The sequence below is a fragment of the Pteronotus mesoamericanus genome, unplaced genomic scaffold, assembly GCF_021234165.1.
Source record: "Pteronotus mesoamericanus isolate MK-2021 breed Mesoamerican mustached bat unplaced genomic scaffold, CSHL_Meso_final contig_164, whole genome shotgun sequence".
Classification (NCBI taxonomy): Eukaryota; Metazoa; Chordata; class Mammalia; order Chiroptera; family Mormoopidae; genus Pteronotus; species Pteronotus mesoamericanus.
The window spans coordinates 3433078-3455966 of record NW_026555065.1 but is presented as its reverse complement, the minus strand read 5'-3'; the positions used below and the strand labels follow the sequence as shown (position 1 = coordinate 3455966).

General features: G+C 38.3%; 1 pseudogene; it reads left to right on the top strand.

Annotated features, from left to right (window-relative positions):
- Nucleotides 1-12466: 12466 nt before the first annotated feature.
- Nucleotides 12467-21845, top strand: LOC129064442 (myosin regulatory light chain 12B-like; annotated as a pseudogene).
- Nucleotides 21846-22889: the final 1044 nt, after the last annotated feature.

Here is a 22889-nt window from a genome sequence, read left to right as displayed (position 1 = left end):
TGAGCTGCACCCCCTGTCCCTGGTGCCAAAGAGTTTGGGGACTGCTGCTTCAGATGACCTTGGGGTTGATTGAATTATTCTATAAATTAAGTTTTTTTTAAAAAAAGTAGCCTAATGGAAACTCATCACTGAGTAAGTTGTTATCAACACTTAAATCCTTCCTGATACAGCACTTGGACCTGTGAGGAGTTACATGAAATTGTCTTCTCTTAATCTATTTTGTTTCATAATTAACAAGTGAGAAGTCATTGTTCACCTGTGTAACAGGATGAGAAAGATGGCCTAATTTTGACCTGAAAAGTGAAGAGTCTCTTGCATTTGTGGTCGTGTCTACATGGTACAATGAAAAGTGGAGATTTTGGTGTGCACTCAGTTCTAGTTATTTTGAGAAATGGGGAAAACTAGTCTGGACTTTGTGGACAAAAGTATTTGGTTTGGATCATACTCTTTGGGTTTGACTCTCTACATTAAAAAAAAGTTACCATTGCTCAAAAAAAAAATGTAGCAACATGTTCCATATTGCTGACAATTACTGTCAGAAAAAGAAAGCGAGAGAAGCAGCTATTAGTCTTCAGCAATGTAGGCAAGCATATACCTCTCACATGCAATACAAAGCAAATGTAATCATTCAACTTTTGGGGAAGAGTCGTCCATCACACACTATGATTTCCATATTTTTTTTTACAGGTTGAGAACAAATTTTATTTGCAACTTAATTTTAATTTTAAAACCCATTAATACAAAGAAACTGGAATTCAACTCTTGTAGAAACTAACTATGATTCTTTAGCTAAAAGTTTTGTGGCTTAGCCTTACACTTATGGTTCAGATTATTCTTAGGCTGCTGGCTTTGTTCAGAAAACCAAGCATCCTGTACAACTCTGAATTAGAAGTTTTTGTTTTTTTTTTTAAAAAAAACCACCCAAAACAACGTTTCTTAATTACACTGTATTTTATAAGATTACTCCTTCTAAAATTAGCTCTCTGATGACAAAACAGCTGGGTGAAAAGTGAAAAAGTCAAGAAGTCATCTTGCTGTTTCAGATGATATTTTAAAAAACAAATAAAATACAAAGTGGAAAACATTTTTTCAAAACAAAGAACTGTAGACAGTAACCAAGTAGGTTTTAAAAAATTAGAACTTCTATAAATGAAATACACAGTAACTGAAATCAATAACATAATGCCCCCCCCAAATTCTTAGATTCTTAGTTTCTATATGTTTTACAGTTGTGTAAGATACACGAAACTATGGTACATTAAAGTATATTTAACTCTGATGTGTATTGGTTTTTATTTCCTGCTAGATGTTAGCAATCTAAAAATAGAAATACTGTTCACTTTTTAATGAGGTTTGGTACATAATCTCATAGGAGTTTTCAGAATGAGAACTGAACTTTTTCTTAAGCAAAGTGTGCCCTTGGCCAACAGATTGTCAGACCCTATATTTTTTACCCAGTCTGACAATCTTTTTTAAAAAGTTTTTAACATACAGTAAAACAAGTTTTGGCAATTGTATAGAGTGGTGAAACTACCGTTAGAATCATATGAATATGGAACACAACCCCCCAAACTCCCCTGTAGTACCCCATCATCCCACCTTTAATCATAAGCAACCACCAATCTGTTATCTGTTCATATAGTTCTGCCTTTTCTAAAATGTCATATAAATGTAATCATGCAATACATAGCCTTTTGAATTTGGCTTCTTTCACTAAGCAAAATACTATTGAGATTCATCCATGTTCTTGTATGTATCAAGAGTTTATTCCGTCTTTATTTCTGAATAGTATTCCATTTTATGAAAGTACTATAGTTTATCCTATTCCCAGTCAACAGACAAATGGGCTGTTTCCAAATTTGGTTATTACAAATAAAGCAACTACAAACATTTGTGTTCAGGATTTTGTGTGAACACAAGTTGTAACTTCACTCGGATGAAATACCTAGGAATGAGACTGTTGTGTCTGTGGTAATTCTGTTTAACTTTTCAAAACTGCCAAATTCTTTTCTAGAGTGGCTGTACCATTGTGCTTTGGCTACCAGCAATGCATGAGAAGGTATGGGAGAATTCAGTTGCTCCATGTTCTTGTCAGCTCTTAGTATTGTCAGGTTGTTTTATTTCAACCATGCTAATAGCTATATGGTAATATCTCATTACGGTTTTAATTTATATTTCCCTTTCATAATTGATGACATTGAACAACTCTTCATTGCTTATTTGCCATCCATACCTCTTTTTTGGTGAAGTATTCTGTCTACTCAAGTCTTTTTTCCCAGTGTTTTTTGACTTCAGTTTCTGTGCTTTTCACTTCTAAAGTTTTAATATTTTAATACACTAGGCTATTTTCTATGGTTTCTTGTTCTGAATAGCTGTTTTTCACTTTGTGTTTTATTTTTTTAATTAAATGTAGTTATTTCACCTTCTGTGTCTGATAATTCAAATATTTGAAGTCTTTGTGATAGTTTTCTTTTGTTTCTATTGGATATTGTTTCTACTGATTCTCACTCATAGTAACTTATTCTTTGGGTGCTTAGGGTTTATTACTGTGAGCTTCTCATTTTCCTTGGAAAATAACTTATAGGTTATTGTGATATATTCCTCTAGAGAAGATTTGCATGTGTTTCTTCCATGTACCTGGGGCCTAGTTAATATATGGTAATGGCTTGAGGCATTTTTTTTTTTTTGGACTTGTTTTGATTCTAGATTATGATAAGGTTACATTCTTTTAGGGACAGAATTTTTTGTCCCTCAGTCCTGCTTAGCATCACAGGAATTTTCCCTGCAGTTGTCTGAGGGTAAATGGGTATATGGTTTTTTATATCCACCTAAAGGGTCCAAACTTTATTGGGAGGAAGTTCTCCTATAGGATTCTTCGAGCCTTAGGTTTTTTCTTCCATTGCCCCCACCCCCAATGAAGCCAAAGCTGAAGTTCACCAGTTTGAACAAAATGACCTCAGAGCCATAGGACTGAGCAACTGCAAGGGCATCATTTAGGTAAATAGACTGTATATGATGCCTCCTGATGTTATACACCTGGACAAGGTTGTCAATTTACCTGTCTGGGTTCCTACTTCTTGTTGAGCTGATAACTCCTTGCTTTCAAGCCCATGCTTGAATGCTTTCAAAAAGTTTAGGATTTTTAAAAAATTTAGCCTTATTAAAAATTTTTTTCCAGTGGGAAGGGCAGTCTAAATGCCCAGCCTGCTGTGTGCCTGGGACTAGAACTCTCAAAACTCAATTTTATATACCCTGCAATTTTTAAAGTATCTGATAGCTAATTTATTTAAATAATAATCACCTTTTTCTTGCACTAAAGCTTTAAATAGAAACTGTTCAATGGAATGATACAGAATCCATGGTCCCTGTACTTAATTATTCCTTAATGAATTTTACTAAAACATGTATTGGATTCATATTGACATACCAAAGTAACTCAAAGGTTTAACCTTAACCACAACTTTTATAAATATTTCTCAGAAAATGAGTATATTAAGCCAGAATGTGTTTCAGTTGCATAGAAAGTGTTGCGTTCCCATAGTTACATTAAACATAACAAGGGAAATGTCTTTTGGTGGTTGATAAGTTAAAAGGAAGTGACTCTTGTTCTATGATATTAAGAATGTTTTTGAAGTTTCATTTAAGAATGGAAGGTTTCGGATCCTCCTATATTACCCCTTGCTCAAACATATGTAAATGTAGTTATGGAAAAGCTGCATGTGTAGTCAATGCTAGGGCTCAGTGTGTTGATGTCATGTAGGAAAAAAAAAAAAACATGATGCAGAGATCCTTTTGTGTGGTTTATTTCATTCTCCCTGTTATTTACAGTATTTGCTCTGAAATATAATTCAGTAAAGTTATAGTAATTAAGAGGAAGGAAAATCAGTCTTAGTCCAATATTATATTTAGCCCTACTCCCCAAATGGAAAAACAATTATTTTATAACACATACCAAATCAGCCTGGAAAACCATAGAGTTCATTTGTGTTTGACATGTAGTAGATATTCAATAAATGTTGAGTCAATTAATTAGTGAACAATATACAATGGGCTACTGTAAAGAAAGCATGCAGTGGTTAAAACATTTTGATCAAATTATGAGAAAAACATTAAAGAAGGAAGATGCTTAGGACTCAATCTCCATTCTAGGGCTCCCCTAGTACTATAGCCTTGGGTAAGCCACAAACACCTTGGGCCCCAATTTCTTCATCACTTATCCTACTCTTGGGTCAAACTGCCCTGCTGTTCCCTGTATGTGCTGCATGATTTCCCAATTCAATGTCCTTGTCCTTACAGTTATCTAAAATGCCTTCCCCCTCACTGCATGACTAAACCTACTTAGCCGTGGCATCCTACATCTTAGTAATCCTCCCAGTACGAATACTCACCTACCAAACCTTTTTACACCACCTCAGGTAGAAATTACCTTTCCCTCTAATCTCACAGAACATTTTTTTTTCATTTAACCCAATAGTGTCATTTAATACTTCATAGCTTATGTTATGAGCTTTTATGTATGGATATGTATGGAGCTTTTATGGATATATGTACTACACTGCTTTTCTACTAGGCTGGAAGTTCATGAAAGTAGGGCTCATGCCTGCTGTATTTTTGGAGTTACCCCCACCATGATACCCAGAAAAATACATTAATAATTATGTGTTTAGTAAATATCTGCTGAATCTGAAAATAGGGAATAATAATGCTTTCTTTGCTGATGAGAGAAGTATGTGACAGATGATACCTTGAGGTCATTTCCAGCTTTTAAACCAATGATTGTAGAACACTGATGGGGAATGATGGATATAAATAAGTTAAAAAAATGTGTGTAAGTTATTGATCCACTAATGGAAAAGGAAAAGAGAATGCTTGGATGGATCGGAGCCCATTTAAAAGCAGAGATAAAGAGGAAAATTGATGATGCAAGAGTGGAAAGGGACAGGAGCAGTATAGATTATTCTATTCTAGTCATTTTAAAAAGTTCTTTTCCTACTGCATTTTTTTTAGACTACACGTACCTGCCTACAGCTGGTATATGAGCCAGAATGTGAACTACATTTTTAGGATGTAGTTAACAATCTCACAGACATAATCTTGAATTAGGAGAAGCAGACAGTCCATTCTGTATGATTCCATAAATATGAAGTTCAAAAACAGAATTACAGTATTTGAACTTCAAACTAATTTCTGGTGATAGAAGTTAACACAGTAGTTACCCTTAGAGAATGGTGATTGGTATGGGGCACTAGGGATGTTTAGAGGTGCTGGTAATTCTCTGTATCTTGATCTGGGTGGCTGTTACATAGTGTATGCACATGTGCAAATGTTTTTAGTTATATACTTAAGATTTGTGTACTTTACTGTATGTAAGTTGTACCTCAGTTTGTTGTTTTTTTTTTTAAATGCTGTGAACAAACCTGGTTGCTGCACGTTATAACTGACGAGCAGGTCAAGGATAGATCTGAGCTATGCAGTGTGTTTCCTGGAAAAATGCAGCACGCTTTTAAAATTCCAGAATTTTCCCTTCAAACCTGTTACCAGATGGCTCTCATAAATAATGCATCAAAATATGGTTAGAACTAGAACACTTTGTGATGTGTGATAAAATGAAAACAACCAATGATCATATGGTTTACTCATTTTGACTTTGATTGTGACCTTCTGGAAGAGTAAAGATCAATAATTTGTCGTGCATTAAGAATGGAATAAGTACTGTATGAGGAGACTTGCTAATTGTGAAACCTTGAATAAGTGACAGGCTTTCTGGGCATCAGATGCTTCCTGTTAAGCGGAAAAATATTTTATCTGTTAAAAGATAGTGATCTTTTAAGACTTCTTCCAGCTCTTAAAATCTTTAGCTTATGAAAGTTGGAATTATAAGGAAAAACTCTTGTTAAAGCTGCGACACTATTGAAATTAAAATGAGAAAAATGAGTTACTTTAAAAATCTGTAATAATAGGCAACAAAAAAAATGTAGGTGGAATTTGGGTCATGCCAAGTGGTAAAAGATCCAGCCAGAAAACATCTTCATCATTTTCAGATACAGCCAGCTATTGAAACCATTTGCTGTTGTTCCCTGGAGATTTCCCTATCCTTCAGCAAGGGGTTTACCTAATAGTGTGAAAGGAAGGAAGAAAGGGAGGAAGGAAGGAAAAAAAGAGAGAAGAAGAAAGAAAGGAAGGAAGAGATGAGCAAACATTTAGACTTCAGTCAAAGAAAGTATTGCATGGTAAGTTTTTCCTTTTTGGCTTCATATTTGCAAAAAAGAAATCCATTGCAGAGAATGGCATTTCATAAAATGTATGGGCAGAGAAGAAGCACTAGTCTAATTTTAGCTTAAATCAAGTCTCATGACTAGGAGGAAATGTAGGCATCATCTCTTCTTTCAATAGTAGTGTGAGCATCATATCTATTTTTCTAAAGCGGCAACTGAGGCCCCATGGGGCTAAATTACTTGCCTAGAGTCACAAAGTAGAGACAAAAAGCCAGTTCTCAGCCTTCCAGTGCATTGTCGTTTTCTGCTACAGCAGCTTGTTCCCTGTGGTTCCTTTTGGATGACTTGAACTCCAGGTAAGAGACAGGGAGGACTTTCACTATCCTTCTTTTTAAAGGCAGTTGAGAAAGTGGAAAACTAATGGAACTGGGAGTCAGAATACCTGAGCCGTTCCACGTTTAACTGTGACTCTGGAAAATCATTTCACTTCTCTGAGCCTCAATCTTCTCACTGAAAGAGCACCTCACAGTGTCACTGAAGCAGAGATCAGTTGATGTCATCTATGGAAAAAACTGTAAACCAAAATGTGATTATTAAAATGGGAAATTAAGGAGCTACTAATTGCAAAACAGTAATACCTGATAGTAATGCTCTGGATGTGTACATATTAACAGCAGGGCTGCTATTAGCATGTATAAAAATCAGCAATCCTATAACAGAAATGTCCTTTATTTATTGTAACAGTCTAGTATAGCCACTTTTAATAAGTCTCCAAGGAACCTTTCCTAGTGTGTAAATGCTGGTTGTAAAAAGAACCTTATATGAGGACACATATCTCTAATCTCCTCCACACTTTGCATTATCAATCTTTTAAAATTTTGAACCCCAAATGGTAAATATTACATCTTATTGTTATTTTAATTTGTATTTTCCTGATTATTAGTGCAACTTTGCATCTTTTCATCTTTTTACTGGACATGTAAATTGATAAAGCTTTATGGAAGGCTGCTAGCAGGAGAAATTTAAGTGCACACATCCTTCAGACCAGAAGTTCCATTTTTCAATAGCTCCCTTAGAGAACTAACGCTCACATACATGTACATAGAAGCATGTACAAGGTTTTTCTCTGTAGCATTGTCTGAAATAGCCAGTAGCTAAAAACAACTAAATAGCCATCAACAGGAAGAGTGGTGAGATAAATTGTGGGATATCCAAACCATGAAAAACTATGTAACCATTGAAAAAGAATAAGTGGAGCTTCAACATGAGAAAAAAGCAAGTTGCAGAATAATATGTACAGGAAAACATCATTTACTTAAAAATGAAAATAAAAGTATATATTTCTATATGCCAATGTCTTTAGAGTTATAGAACAAACTGAAAGTAGGTTACCTATGAAGGGGACACCAAGTGTGAGCATGGAAACTTTTGTAGTCTTTGTATTGTTTGAATCTTTAAAAAAGAATGTATTTGCGTATTACTTGCCTAACTGATAAAAAATAAAGTGTAGTTTAAAAATTATGCTGAACACTGAACTATAAAATTTAAAAGAAAGAACATTATTATTTCCTCATATGGTTTATTAAAATGTCTTGGGTTTTCCAGAGTTGCAAGATAAGAATGAATCCAACTAAATCTGAATTAATATGATCCCTGTAATTCAAGTGAAGAGTATAAAGTGTTATCAAAAATCGTCTAATATATAGATATTTGATGTTACATAGAAATGGACTGATTTTTCTTTCACTTTCTGTCTAGATATCAGAGAGACACAGATTGAGGTTTACCCTTCCTGTCACTGGTTTTAATTTACTTAAACAATTGTTGTGTCCTTCATTAATATTTTAAATTGAGCAGAGTCTGTGTCAGTGAGAAACGGGCTCTCATTTTTGGCATTGACTTTTTCCTCTGATCACAAAATTTATTATTAAAGAAAAATGAAGAACACTGGAAGTAGGGGAAAAAATGTAGTCCCATTGTCAAAAAGAATGTTTTAACTTTTTAGGTGTTTCTCTTTTGTATATATGTTCATGGAATTGAGTTAATACCGTGCATAAAATTTTGTGTCCTTTATTTTCAGTTAGCATTTTATTGTAAGCATTTCTGCATATTATCACAGATTCTTCAAAAATGTTTATAATGGCACAATAATATTCCAAAGTATGGATACACTGTAATTTATCCATCTATTCTCCTATTATAGGATATTTAGCTTGTTTTCACTTTTTTCACTCTCATACTTAACTCTATGAAAAACATCTTTGCATAATTCTTTGCTTTCATCTTTGATTATGTTCCTGGAATATATTCCTGCAACTGTTATTTTATGGATTGCACCTCCAGGATCCCGTGCCCTTTGGGATGTGATGGGTGGCACCAGGAGGAGATTAGAGGGCTAAAAGAAAGAGAAGTCTGGTTCTTCCTGCTTTGAGACAGTGGCTACATGCCCCTCCCTATCTCCTGCTCAGTCTCCTTTCTTGGTGGTTCCTCCTCCACTGGTCCAGCTCTTGGTGGATTCCATAATATTCTTTTCTTTTCTTTTTTTTTAAAAACATCACATCTCAATATTTTTATATATTTTATTGTTAAAGGTTTTATTTATTTTTACAGAGAGGGGAAGGGAGGGAGAGACGGAAACACCAATGTGTGGATGCCTCTCGCATGCCCCCTGCTGGGGACCTGGCTTGCAACACAGGCATGTGCCCTGACTGGGAATCAAACTGGTGACCCTTTGGTTTGCAGGCCGACACTCTATCCACTGAGCCACACCAGCCAGGGCCATAAGGTTATTTTCAACATTTGTCCATTTACCTTTAAGGACGTAACACCTACTCACTGTTCTTATCTAGGTGCCTCAACGCCCCTTGTTTACTCCCTTAAGTTGGCCTGCCCATCTGCAAGTAGTTCTTTTATTAAAGTCTCTTCATTTGAACCATTCACCATGAAATCTCTTTCCTTTTGGGATCCTGACAGACATAAAATTTTAAATGCATTCTTGATAGATACTGCCAAATTGCACTGCAGAAAGGTTGTATCCATTTACACTCCCATTAGTAGTGTGTGAAAGCCTGATGAGGTGAGCTCTTAAAGTTGCCATAGATTTTTTTAATGCATCAGTCTTGTGTTTGTTATCTGGTGCCTTCCTCTCTAATGTCACTCGTAGGCAGGGAGTTCTGCCAAGGCCATGTGAAGAAAACTCACATGTGACAAAGATGAAAATATTGAGATAAGTAGTTGTGTATCACTTACAAATCTGAAATTCTCAACATAAGAAGAGACCCTGGATTGTATTGTGAAAACTACTCCTTTAACTGACACCTATGAATAAGGAAGAACACATTCTGCTTGGGCACACAGATAGTATATGGTATGGCTTGGGGATGTTAGTTCATATGCAGATGACAGCTAAACCCTAAGCCAGGAAACCAGTGGGGAGTCAGTGCTGCTTCCTATAAGGTCTTAGTATCAATTCCGTGGAAGAATTTCTACTTAGTCTTCCTAGTTCTGGCTTTCATCAGAGACAAGTTTGCAGATACATGGATTCTGAGGAGAAGAATCCACAAAGATTCTTCTTCCCTTCTCAAGTAAGAGGCAACTACACTACTGGCATTTTACATAATGGTTGCTAGAAAGTGGCTGAGATTTTGGCCAAACTGACTCATGACACAGGTGGAAATGTGCTTTTCAATTTTCTTGCAAAATAATGAGACACCTAGTGGGCACAACATGAACATGTTTTTATGGGAGATGGTGAGTCAATTTCTAGGTAAATTCAGTAACTGCCTCAATGCTTAATTCCACAATTTCTTATTAGAGAAATACTCGGACCCAGGAATCTGACCAGCTATTGACTCATATTCTATAATCAAGATATATTATTATCATATATTTTGTAGCACTCAATAGTTCTCAAAATCTTTTAAATATAACATTTCTTCCCATAACAGATTAATAGTCTCTACTACCAGGCTGCAGGCTCCCTAAAGGCAGGGGCCACACCGGTTTCCTCCCAACACTAGCTCAGCCTCTAATGCATAAGTAACAGGTGTTTGGTAAAAGGTTGATGAACTGAACTCATTTAAATGACCACCCCAAGAAGTGGGATAGTTTCTAAATTTTTTTCTAGGTGAAGAAACAAAAGATTCAAGACAGTGTCCTGCAGTTTATTAAGTAGGAGAGCCTGCCATAAACCATGTCCTGTATTCCTTGATTTTTGCCCATGCCTAAACAGACCATGTAGGAAAGCCCCCTTACTTACTTAAATGCCCATTGGCCCTCCCCTCTGGTTTCAGTTAGCAACATCCATCTTTATTCCATTGTTAGGGATCCTTTTGGAAGGTCTTAGTATTTAAATCAGCGGGGGGCAATCCATGATCCTAATGAGGCCCCGGTGGGAGGTCTTCTTCCGAGAATTTTCCACATTAGATTACCTGGCATGAATCTCATTTCTAATCTCATTATGGGGGCTTATACGTTTCTATCTTCACAGATCACATGTTTAATCAACTACCTGGATTGTAGATGGAGTAATCTGTTTTTGTTACCAAGGCTTAGCCAAGGGAATGGTAAATCCCAGGGTGTCCCTGGCCAGGCTTTGCCTTTGGAAAGCATCTCAGGAATAGTTCTCATCACACAACATGTAAAAGGGTAACAAATCCTGGGAGTTTATCTGGACCAGTGTTTCTCAAACCAGGGTTCGTGGACCCTTGGAAGTTCCACTGGGATCTAGGAAGTATCTATGAATATTTTTAATTTAAATATTCTTCTATGATCTCAAAAGTTAACATAAATGCCTTCTGGACCACCTGGCTAGCCACCTCATAAGTGACTCTTGGGTTTACTGAACCACATAAAGTGTTTATCTTGGCACTCAGTAATCAGCTAACATAATATCATATAACTTTAACAAATACAACCGAAGTGTCTTTTCATAAAGGTTTGGGTAAAGAAGATGTAGTATATACATGCTATGGAATACTACTCAGCCATAAGAAAAGGTGAAATCCTGCCATTTGGGACAACATAGATGGACCTTGAGGATATTATGTTAAGTGAAATAAGTCACTAAAAAACCCCCCTAAGAACCATATGACTTCATCCATACGTGGGATATAAAATTGAAACTCATAGACATAGACAACAGTATGGTGGTTACCAGAGGGAAGGGGGTGGGAAGGTAGTAAAGGGTAAAGGGGGCCAAATATATGGTGACAGTAGATGATCTGACTTTGAGTGGTAGATATACCATGCAATATACACATCACGTATCATAGAAATGTATACTGGGAACCTATATGATCTTACTAACCAATGAACCAATTTCACTCCAATAAATTTACTTTAAAAATAAATAAAAAACCATTACCCACTCAACACTGCTTAACCTGCAGCCTTTCAAAACAGCAATATGATTTTGTACAACATTTTGCAGGTTTCAAAATGGCTTTACTATTACTGAGGTCACATCAAGATTTTTGTTAAGAAAAACTGAAAGTAAAAATCAAGATACCATATAATAGTTGTCATAGCTTAAAGGTCTTCCAAGGAGATTTTACTTTTGTCTATACTAGTGAGACTGGAGGTAAGAAGATAAACACTTAGGAGGCGCTTGCAGAAGTTCAGATGAGAGATCAGAGGGCTCAAACTAATGCAGTGTTAATGATGGTCACAGGGTATTGAAGAGGAGGTTTTAAGAGATATTTAAGTAGGAAGACTTGGTAGTGTTTGGTGATGATTCAATAAAGGGAATCAGAGAGAGGTAAGAATCTAGAACAAAAGCCAAGGTTTTCAACTGGTGGCTGATGCTGTTCTTATGTTTTAATATTAGTTATTCCCCCATACTTCCAGTTTCATGAACCACAAAGAGGTACTTATTTTTTTCCAGCCCACATGTACCAGATACCAAAGCAGGAGACATAATCTCATGGATGGAAGTGAGGAAGTTCAGACCACATTGATGAAGCAGGACCACACAAGTAGTTAGAAGAAATTTTTCCTCTCAATCATTCTGCCACCTCTTTGGGGGTATACTTTGCTGGTCTAAGCTCCAAGCCCCTCCCCAGAAATCTGCACCATTCCATCATTCTAACAGTGGCTGCTGAAATCCGCATCAGTACCCCAGTGGGCCTCACCTCTCACCTGATGGGTTAGACTGCTCCTAATTAGAACACCATTCCATTTCTGCTTTGGTCAGAGAAAAAAGGTGACTTCCAATAGCCTGCTCAGAGTAACAACCCTAAGGAAAACTGGCAATGTACCAGGTATGCCATGCCCACTACTCACCATGGAATATATACTCCTTTATATTAAAACACGGCCCAAATCCTCTCTGAAGGGGCCTTCAGGGAGAATCAGCTCAGCAGCTTGCTAATGGCTGTCTTCTTGATTCTGTGCCATCTAAGTGAACAAAGGAAGGGGCGGTGTGCAAGAAGCAGGGAGAGCTATACCATTTCAATCTGACCTGTTGTTTCAAGCACCCCTGTTCATAGGAGTCCATCACTTCAAGCCCTGACTGTCGGTGGCTTTTAAAATTTGACGGTCAGCCATGATGTGTGCAACCAGGGTTAAGAACAAGCTACAATGCCACCCTTTCTTTCTCATTAAAAAAAAAATGTACATTAGAATGAACGTGAGTGAAATTCTTGTGATTACAGATAATTTTGAATTCTCTTTATGTTAAAATTGTTGACACACAAGGTTGAACTATAACTCAAATACCGTAAAATCATCTTTTTAAAGTGTACAGTTCAGTGGGTTTTAGTATATTCACAAGGTCGATGATTCATAACCATCATCACCAGATGATGCCAGAACATTTTCATCATCCCCCACAGTCCCGATGCCCGTTAGCAGTCTTTACCTATTCCCCTCTACCCCAGGCCCCGGCAACTACAAATCTATTTTCCACCTCTTTGGATTTGCCTATTCTGGACATTTTATATAAATGGAATCATGGGACATGTGGCCTTTTGTGTCTGTACTATTTCATATAGCATGTTTCCAAGGTTCATCCATGTTGTAGCATGTATCAACATTTCATTTCTTTTTTATGGCTGAATATTTCTCCCATTGTATCCCATTGTTTATCCATTCATCAGCTGATGGGCATCTGGTTTGTTTTCACTTTCTGGTCATTATGAATAATGCTGCTACGAGAAACTTTTAAATCTAAGTTATAAAAATTTGGGTCTAGAAGTCTTCAGATGTGTTCTTAGAGTCTGTGACTTTACAAATTTGAGAAATACTGACCCAATCCAGTGTGATGCTATTGCTTAATAAATAGACATTGATCAGGTCACCCTCACAGAGCTAAGGGAAGCTCCTATGACTGAATTCAGAGAACAAGCTTATTGTCTTATCTGTAAGAGGTGGACATCTTGGTTTAGAATCTTCCCAAGTCATCTGTTCCCTTCTCAGGTGGTTAGCACCGCCATTAGCAGTGTGGTGAATCCTTACCTCATATCGCCATATGTTGATCTAGCCCCGATGCTGGGCAGCTTTTAATTCTCCAAATGCGGCCTGACTGCTGATAATATGTCCTCAGGCTAAAAGCCAGCAAAAAGAATCACCTGGTCAAACATCCCCTGGTCAGCCTTTTCTTCGAGTGGCCTCCCAGGGGAGCCCTCTGGACAAACAAAGCTTGTTGACCCAGTTTGAAGCCCTGGAAAATTATCATGTGAGTCACTGGGACAACAGAACAAAGTGCCAGACCCTTGAGAAATTATAAGCACAGGCTTCCAGTGTCATTTGTGTCCCAATGGGATGGGACCAGGAATCCCAAGGAGGCCTGCCACTTTTCACCCAGCTGTTCCTCCAAGTGCTTTCCAAGCTCTCTCTACGTGGTGCCCCAGGGCCCATTTCTGTTTTCCTCCCCGGGGCTTTGCCTACAGCAGTTCAGAGGGTGACGTTTCAGTTGGAGGAAACCAAAACAAACCTGGATACTCAAAGGAAGACCTTTAGTGTTGTTTGGAGCAAGGCTGCAGGCTCTCAATGGGAAGGAAGTGCTGAAGCAGCTACAAAAGTTTCACATTAAACTTTTAATCCAGAAGCAGTATTTTAAAATAACACTCACATGAGTGAGGCCAAGCCTTGCAAAAGAGTACCTCCATATTACTTAAGGAGCGTTTTATAATGTTCTGAAAATTCTACTTCCTAAATTACACAAAGAGCTAGAGAGGAAAAGCCATGCCAGTAAAACTTGTTACATTTAGATGGGGTGAACAGTTTGTGGCCTACATGGCTTGATGTCAGAAAGAGCGCCAAGAGCTTTACCAGTCCTCAGACCTCTCTCCCATGGTACGAAGGATCTCTGGGGAAGAGTAAGTACCAACGTGGGGACAAAAGAATAGGTGTTGACAGGAACAGGTGTGGTGAGAATCATCCACAGCATTCTTTTTTTTCTTTTTTTTAAGCATCACGTTATTCTAACACTAATTCTAGGTTCTTCATAATTAGGAGAATGTAGTTTTTAACACATAGTTTAATCCAGGATTGTATAAAGTTATGTTTGATGGTGTTTTAAGAGAGTGAGCTACTATTAAATTTCTCCCACTGTGGGAATGGCACATGAAGACTCTCTCCTTCATGGCTTTTTTTGGTTTGTTTTCTTTTGTTTTCTTTTTCCTCATGGTTTTGAAGGATAAACTTCTATGCCTGGAAGAAATAGAAGACAATTCGATCACCAAGTTTTTAGTGACTGCTACTACTCTCTTCGCCTCGCTACATTTCTTACTTTCTGCCTTTATCCTTTCTGCTTCTGTATACTCTCATCTGACAAAAATACAGCAGATTTGCAGAAACAGACTGTTCACTTCCTACACTGGTATTCTTGTTGCAGGTTGCTTCAGAGCTGCTACCTCTGAGGCCTGGGAGTGTCGCTACCGGCCTTTGTCATCACCATCCTGCTGGCTGCCCTGCGTGCTGGGTGCCGCACAGAGCCAGCAGGCCAGTCCCAGGAATGCCCTCTGGATGCTCAGGTAGAAGACAGAAGGGGGACTAGAAAAACTATTTGGAATTAGACAATAATGATAAAAGAGGGACAGACCAGGTAAAGATTAGTATTTCATCTGTCTAACTGTATCTTCCTGATGCATGATAGTCATATGCCAGCAGCATTGTCCATTGGAACTTTCTGTAATGAAGGAAATGTTCTGTATCTGTGCTGTCCAATATGGTAGCAACACATGGCTATTGAGCACTTGGTATGTGACCAGTGAGGACCGGAAGTTTTCATTTAGTTTTATTTTAATTAATTTAATTTAAATAATCATGTGACTAATGACTACTGTAGAGATACTAGTGTGTTGTTTTTATTTTATTTTATTTTTTTTTTGCTGCAAAAAGCTTTATTGCTTCCATTTGGTCCATAGCATGGGGAAGGGCTCCAGGGTGGTTAAAAGGCCGCCTAGTGGTTGCAGGCAGAGGTACAGGCATAATATGACACCAGGGGATGCAGAAGGGATCCTCAAAGTCCTCTGGGCTCCAAAGACTCCAAGTCATGCTTGAGGGTGAGCCTTTCAAAAAGATACTTGCCCAGCCTGGGGACCAGTCTGCAGGGGTTGTCAGGTGGTTGCCCATTTTCTTGATGAAGTGGTTCTCCAGAAAGTTGCAGAGATGGGGGTCCACGTGGGCAGGACCCAGGGCATGCAGACCCATAAGGGTTTGATTCAGGTTCCTCTTCATGACCATAGAAGCTTCCACTCTGTTCTGGGTTTTACACCCTCATCTTGGGGCAGCTTCTGCAAGTCCCGGAAAAGGGTGCAGCCACTGTGCTGGTTTTGCATCTTCAAGAGATATGGGGTGCCCGTAATCTTTTCCTTGGCCAACACAAGGAAGAAGTGGCCCACACCCTCCAGAGCCGCATAGTCATGGTCAAAATAGCCCAGGGAGAGGTAAGTCTAAGGGGCCCGAATATGCGGGTTGACCAGGTGGTTGACAGCAGCCTCCACCTTAGTGGAAAAATTCTGAGGAATCTGGGAGCTCATGAGTGCTGCGGAATTGGAGTTAAGCTCAAAAAGTGGTGCTGGCTGGTCTGGGAGGCAAAGGATGGTTGAGGTGGTTCCAAAGGTTACATCTGGAAAAGAGGCTAGAAAGAGGTAGGAGGCTGGAAGAAGGCGCCTTCCTGGGTCTGTTTAGTTCAAACACTGTTGAAGCAAGAGAGGTCTGCAGGACTGCTGAGCACTCTGCCGACTAACTAGTGTTTTAATAGCAGAAAAAAGTAGGTTAGACTTCAGTGACATTAGTGTGGAGTTCTGGGTTCAAATCCCAGTTCTTCTATGTTATTAGCTTGTAACCCAAGGAGAGATGCTTAAACTAGCCGTCTCTTTTTACACAGCTGTAAGGTGGGCTAATAATGTCATGGTGTTGTTACGATACGTAAGGTGGATGGGGCCTTTGGTGAGAGGACGGAGTCACTTATCAGTGTCCTCAATCAACAAAACTGGCCACAAGTATCTGGGAAAGGCAAAGGAGGTCCAGGGAATGTATAACATTTTCACAAACCAGGGAACACCACCGGTGTTGCCAAATTCTTGCAGTTGCATTAAGATCTCACATTTATAGTTCCTTTTACTTTTTCAATGTTTTCATTAGAATCTTTCACTTTTATCCTGAAAAGCAGACAAGGCAAAGACTATTAATTTGATTTTGCAGATGAGAAAACAGAGACTCAAAGAAAAGAAATTAAGTGCCCCAAAATATTACACTGAGTTAACAGAGGAGAGAACGGTGGCCCCAGTAGGTCAGGGAGTAAGACTTACTCTGTTCCAGGCTGCAGGAAAGTCCTCAAACCTGCATGTGGTGCAAAAAAGCCTCTTCTCAATTCTGTTCCCTTAACCTCTCCAATCAGCTGTTAGTGTGATACCTGTCCTGGTATTGACCTATTCACAAAACTGGGTAACAAAAAGGTTCTCTGGAAGATAGCAATTGTAATCTTTGCTATCAGTGAATCCCATACTTGTCCTCCACATGATTGTGAAGAAATGCTTTTGTTCTTCTGCTATCTCATCCTTTTTTTTTTTTTTTTTTGGCTGAGTCTGTAAATGCTTGCTACTCAGGCACTGAGAGTATTTCAGCAGCTCTGGGCTTTACTCTAAACTTTGCAAATCCATTTGCCTGTATCTTCATGCCTATAATTATTTAATTGCTTTCTTTTAATGCTTGTAAATAAGAGCTCTGTCATCTGAGAATGGATCAGGAAAAACAGAACCATAAAACTAAAACACAGGAAAACCATTTTCCATCTTGTGGTGCACAACCTCACCCCCTATAGACTGAGACACGACAGTTTAAAACCACAAAAAGAAATTCTTTACAGCTTCAATGAGGAATAATTGATGTATCATAAATTGCACTGTTTAAAGCATATGATTTGATGAGTTTTGACATGTGTATAGGGCTTTGAAACCACTACAGTGGTTAAGATAATGAACATTTCCATCATAGACAGCTTTTCCATTTCAGGGTCGAACAGGGTGAGTGCTCCCAGCTGACAATTCTATAGTGATACTGGCACCTGCAGGGCCATCTTTATTTCAATCTCTATTTTCATTGGTGAGGCAGCTCTCCATTTGACCTCTCCATGGCTTTGCCTCTTTTCCCACAGTTACAACATTCCTCATTCTATTTAAGGCCAACTCTTTCCCCGGTGCTCTGCTTTTCGCTCCCTACCCACTTTCCAGATACTTCCTCTATGGAGCAAGCATCCCCTTTCCCTGCTGAGTCATCCACTTCTTATCTACAGGCGCTTTTCAATCTTAGAAATAAATAAAAACAGAAACAAACAAAAAATTAAATGCCTTTTCCTGTCTCCCCATTCCTTTCCTCGGTCACTCATTGCTCTATGTCCTGTCTTCTCAAGGCCAAATATCCAGAAATAGTTGTCCAAACTCACTCTCTCCACTTCCTCACTTCCTCCCTGTCTTAAGCCATCCCCTTGCCACCACCCAGAAAACACTGTTCTTGACCGGGTCACTTACTAACAACCTCCCTGTTGTTACATCCAGTGAACCCGTCTCAGTCCTTATCATACTGGGACACAGTTGACCACTCTATCTTTTATCAAATAGTTTGGCTGTTTTCACAAAGTAATTGATGCCCTTTGTTTTAAAGAGTCAAACAACAAATAAAAGCATTAGAAAGTTCCTCCTAGACTCACCCTCTCTCACTGTTGTAAGAACCTTCAGCCGCTAGACAGCCACCTCATGCAGCGGCCCAATGCACAGAGGAGCCTCAGGAAGTCCCAGAAATTAGTCACTGTAGATTTCTAATTTTGGGGAAATCCCTTAGTTGCTCTATTATAGACACCATAAAAGCCAAGATATTGTTATAAACAAACACACAAGCAGAGAAAGGCCTGCATTCAGGAACGCTTTGTCTCCTGTCCTAAGGGTTGCTTTAACTACTCTCTTAGGGAGGACATGGTGGTTGGTTCTACACGACGAGTCCCTGTTGGCCTCTGCAGGCAGGAAGCCTGCTGGTCATTACTTTCCTGATAGCTGCCCATTGTTTTCCGCTTCCTAAACTTGTCACTGGGAGAATGACACAGATGAAGCATATCGGCTGACCCAGGGGCTTTATTGTTTTTTTAAAAATTATTATTTAATTTTTAGAGGGAGAGAGGGGGAGAGAGTGACAGAAACATTGATTTGTTGTTCCACCCATTCATGCATTCATTGGCTGTTCTTGTATGCGCTCCCATCAGCGATTGAACCCGACTGGGCTACCTGGCCAGGGCCTGACCCAGTGGCTGTAAAGGCATGTAGGTTTTTAGACACATACACAAAAGTGTTCTCATAACCAGTGTTTTTACCCAAGATAAAGTACAAAACAGGAAATAAAAATCGCCTCTAAAATCCTTCCACCCGGAGCAAGAGCCATAACAATTTTGGTGAGCATCCTTTAGACATCTCTATGCAGTACATATACATAGAGGTACATGTATAGTTTCACATACATGGGACCATAATTTGCATATTCTTCTGTAATGGCTTTTTTTTTTCCCAATTAGAATATGCAATGGATGGATATCCAAGTCAATAACTATAGACTAATACCATGATTGTTAATGTTCGCCAATCACCTGGATGATTTACTAAATCAGTCTCTTACTCTTGGGCATTTAGGTTGTTTGCTTCCCCACCCGCCCACCCCCTGTAAACTACACAATGATAAACATCCTGTGTTCTGCTTTGTTCCTCAGGCTAATTTCTACAGTGGACTAGCTCAATACAATGGAGTGTACATTTTACATTTTGATATAACTAAGCTAACTTCCTTCCAGAAATGTTACACCAGTTTATTTTCTCAGGACAGCTTTGCCCCATTATTACCAACATTGGGCTTTATCAATTTCTGGTTTTAGATGTGGTTTTGTAGACTGATTCAGTTTGTTTGATCAATTTGAATATTTTTATTTCATTAAGTTCATCATATTTATTATTTTAATTATTATGTATAGTTTTAGTTCTGTAATATTATTTTGTTTTCCATTTGTATGCTTCCTTGGCATATCTTCATTTTTTATGTCTTTTCAGTAGATTCTCTGTGTTTTCTTTGGATTTTTTTTCTCTGATAATTTTGAGGGCATTTTGCCTGCTTTTAGTTCTATACGTGGGCATTTGTACCTTTCACTAGACATATCTTTCTCAAATAGTACAGTATTTACTGTTCTCTAACGATAGCTAATCTTGATGTTAGGTTTACTTTGCCCTCATAACAACACTATGGTGGTGTGTTTTCTTTCCTTCCTCCAATTATTCCATATGTCCAGACCTGGGTCATCTAATCTGAGGGTTATAGGTACCCTTAACATTCCTTTGGAAAGAAAAATGATACCTTGGTTGGGTCTGAACTCAAAGAGCTCCCCCTGTCCAACTGGGCAATGATGATTATTTCTGTTGAAAACAGTTAAATGTCCCTCCTTTAACTGACAGTATCCCAAAGGCATTATTTTGTAACCAGTCCAATCTGCCCTGGTATAGACTGCACTTTCACAAAGGCGATCCCATTGTGTCCTCAGAACAAGCCTGTAAAAAAGTCTCTGATCTCCCACATTCATGACAAGAAAGATTTTTAAAAAAAAGGAACCCATGTGACTTGCCTTTGTGATTGGGACTCCGTGGGAGCACTCAGCAGGTGTCCTCTGACAGAGTCACATTAAAAAAAAAAAAAAAAAGGAATAAAACAGTAAAAAGGAAAACAATCCAAAACACCAAATTGAAATTCTTTAGGCCTTTGTCGAAGAGTATACTTTTAATTGGATGCCAGTTAACTCATCTCTCTAGTGAAAGAAATTATATTTATAGAAAATTGCTTGAAGTATATAAAAGTCCATCAGTCTCTCTAGATTAGCATTTTCTAAAAGGGACTGCTTGGATTTTATGCAGGATGTTAATAAGTGTGGCATAAAAAAATGGGTATGGTTAACTAATGAGGGAAAACACTGAGTTAAAATTACCCCCAGAAGTTGCTCAAAGAGTTGCTTTTAATAGGCTAATATGCAGCATAAATCTATAAGAAGATATCATATGCAAACTTATTGGACCTCTATTAATATCTAATAAGATAGTAGTGTTCTGTGGAACATAATTTGGGGAACAATGATAGGTAAGAAATGGTTTTCTATCATAACCCCCACTAATCATTAATGGAAGAAAGGAAGTTCAGCTCTGCTAAGTATAAAGCAAGTTTCTGAGAGAAATAGAAAACATTTCACTTATTTGCTTTCAAAATTAAGAACAAAGATCATAAAATTCTATCTGAGTGAGAAGGTGAACCAGTGTTTATTGATACTTACTCAATGTTGACTGTTTCATATACTTCATCTTATGGAACCCAGACAAGCCTAGGGTAGGCTTCATGTCCCCACTTCACAGATGAGGAAACTGAAGCTTAGAAGGGATAATAATTTGTTCAAGGTCCACAGTACTTGGAAATGAGGAACTAGGACTTGAATCCCTCTCTTTGTGATCTGAAACCTGTACTCTTTCCTCTTTATCACTTTTCAAACAGATTATTTTAAAAAGTTTTTCAGGTCACAGCACAGCCCACTGCTCATAGAAGTCCCTTGTCATCTCATGTGGGGCAGCCTGGGTTCTGGTGTCTGGCTGTGAATTAAACAGCTACCACATCAAGCAAAAAGGCAAAGACCAAGCCACCACAAAGTACCCCCAGCAGGCAACATCTACTGTGTTCACCATGTTTGACCAGTCACGGATTCAGGAGTTTAAAGAGGCCCTCAACATGATTGATCGGAACAGAGAAGGTTTCATTGACAAGGAAGGCATGCATGATATGCATGCTCCTCTAGGGAAGAATCCAACGAATTCTTGATGCCATGATGAACGAGGCTCCGAGGCCCATAAATTTCACTTCATGATGTTTGGTGAGAAGTTAAATGGCACAGATCCAGGAGATGATATTCTAGGTGCTTTTGCTTGCTTTGGTGAAGAAGCAACTGGCATCATTCAGGAAGCTTACCTGAGAGAGCTGCTGACAACAATGGGAGGTAGGTTTGCAGACAAGAGAGTGGACGAGCTGTACAGAGAAGCACCTATTGACAAAAACGGAAATTTCAATTACATTGAGTTCATGAGCATCCTTAAACATAGGGCTAAAGATAAAGACCATTAAAAACTTTAGCTAAAACCATCCAATTACTTTGTCTTACTCTGTTTTATATCCCTAATACGTCCCCCACCCTCAGAGACATGTTGCATACATCTTCTTTTCTTTCACAGCTTTACCTCCTTATTTTGATGTATTCATTCTAAACTTTCTGCCATGTAGCACTTGTATAATCAGAAAGGGGGTGAGATTGCAAATTGTGTTGAAAAAGAAATTGCAAATAAAAGTCAACAAATATGAAAAAATAAAAATGGTTTTCAATATCAGAAAGTTAAGGGGAAAAAATAGAGGGAAGATAAGGAAAGAGAATGAGAGAAGAAAGACACAGAAAAAGAGTGAAAAAAGGGAACAGCAGAAAGAAGAACCAAGAATGTCTTGGTTGGTTTGCTTTAAGATAGGAACATAGGGTGTACAAAGAAAACAAGGCACAGAAATAGCTGTATTTTTAAAAATTTAGCCCTGGCTGGTGGCACTCAATTCAGCGGATTGAGTGCCAACCTGTCAACCAAAGGGTCACCAGTTCGATTCCCAGTCAGGGCACATGCCTAGGTTGCAGGCCAGGTCCCCAGTAGGGGGCGTGCAAAAGGCCACTGCACATTAATGTTTCTGTCCCTCTCTTCCTCCCTTCTCCCTCTCTAAATATAAATAAATAAAATATTTAAAAAATAAAATTCAAATACAATTTCTAGAGTTTTACACGCAGAGACAGAGACACAGAAGCTGATGTTTGCACAGAGATATTCATCCCTGTATTAAAAATGTAGGCCTCTGAGGAGTGGTGAAAAATATTCAAAGTAATGAAAAGCAAGGACCTACAGCCAAGATTGCCCTACCCAGCAAAGCTATCATTTAGAATCAAAGGACATATAAAGAGCTTCCCAGACAAGAAAAAGCTAAAGGAGTTCATCACCACCAAATCAAAATTACATGAAATGTTAAAGGGTCTTCTTTGCGAAGAAGAAAGGAAAAAAAGATAAAAAATATGAACAATAAAATTACAATAAATACATACCTATCAACATTTGAATCTAAAAAACAAAGAGAACGAAC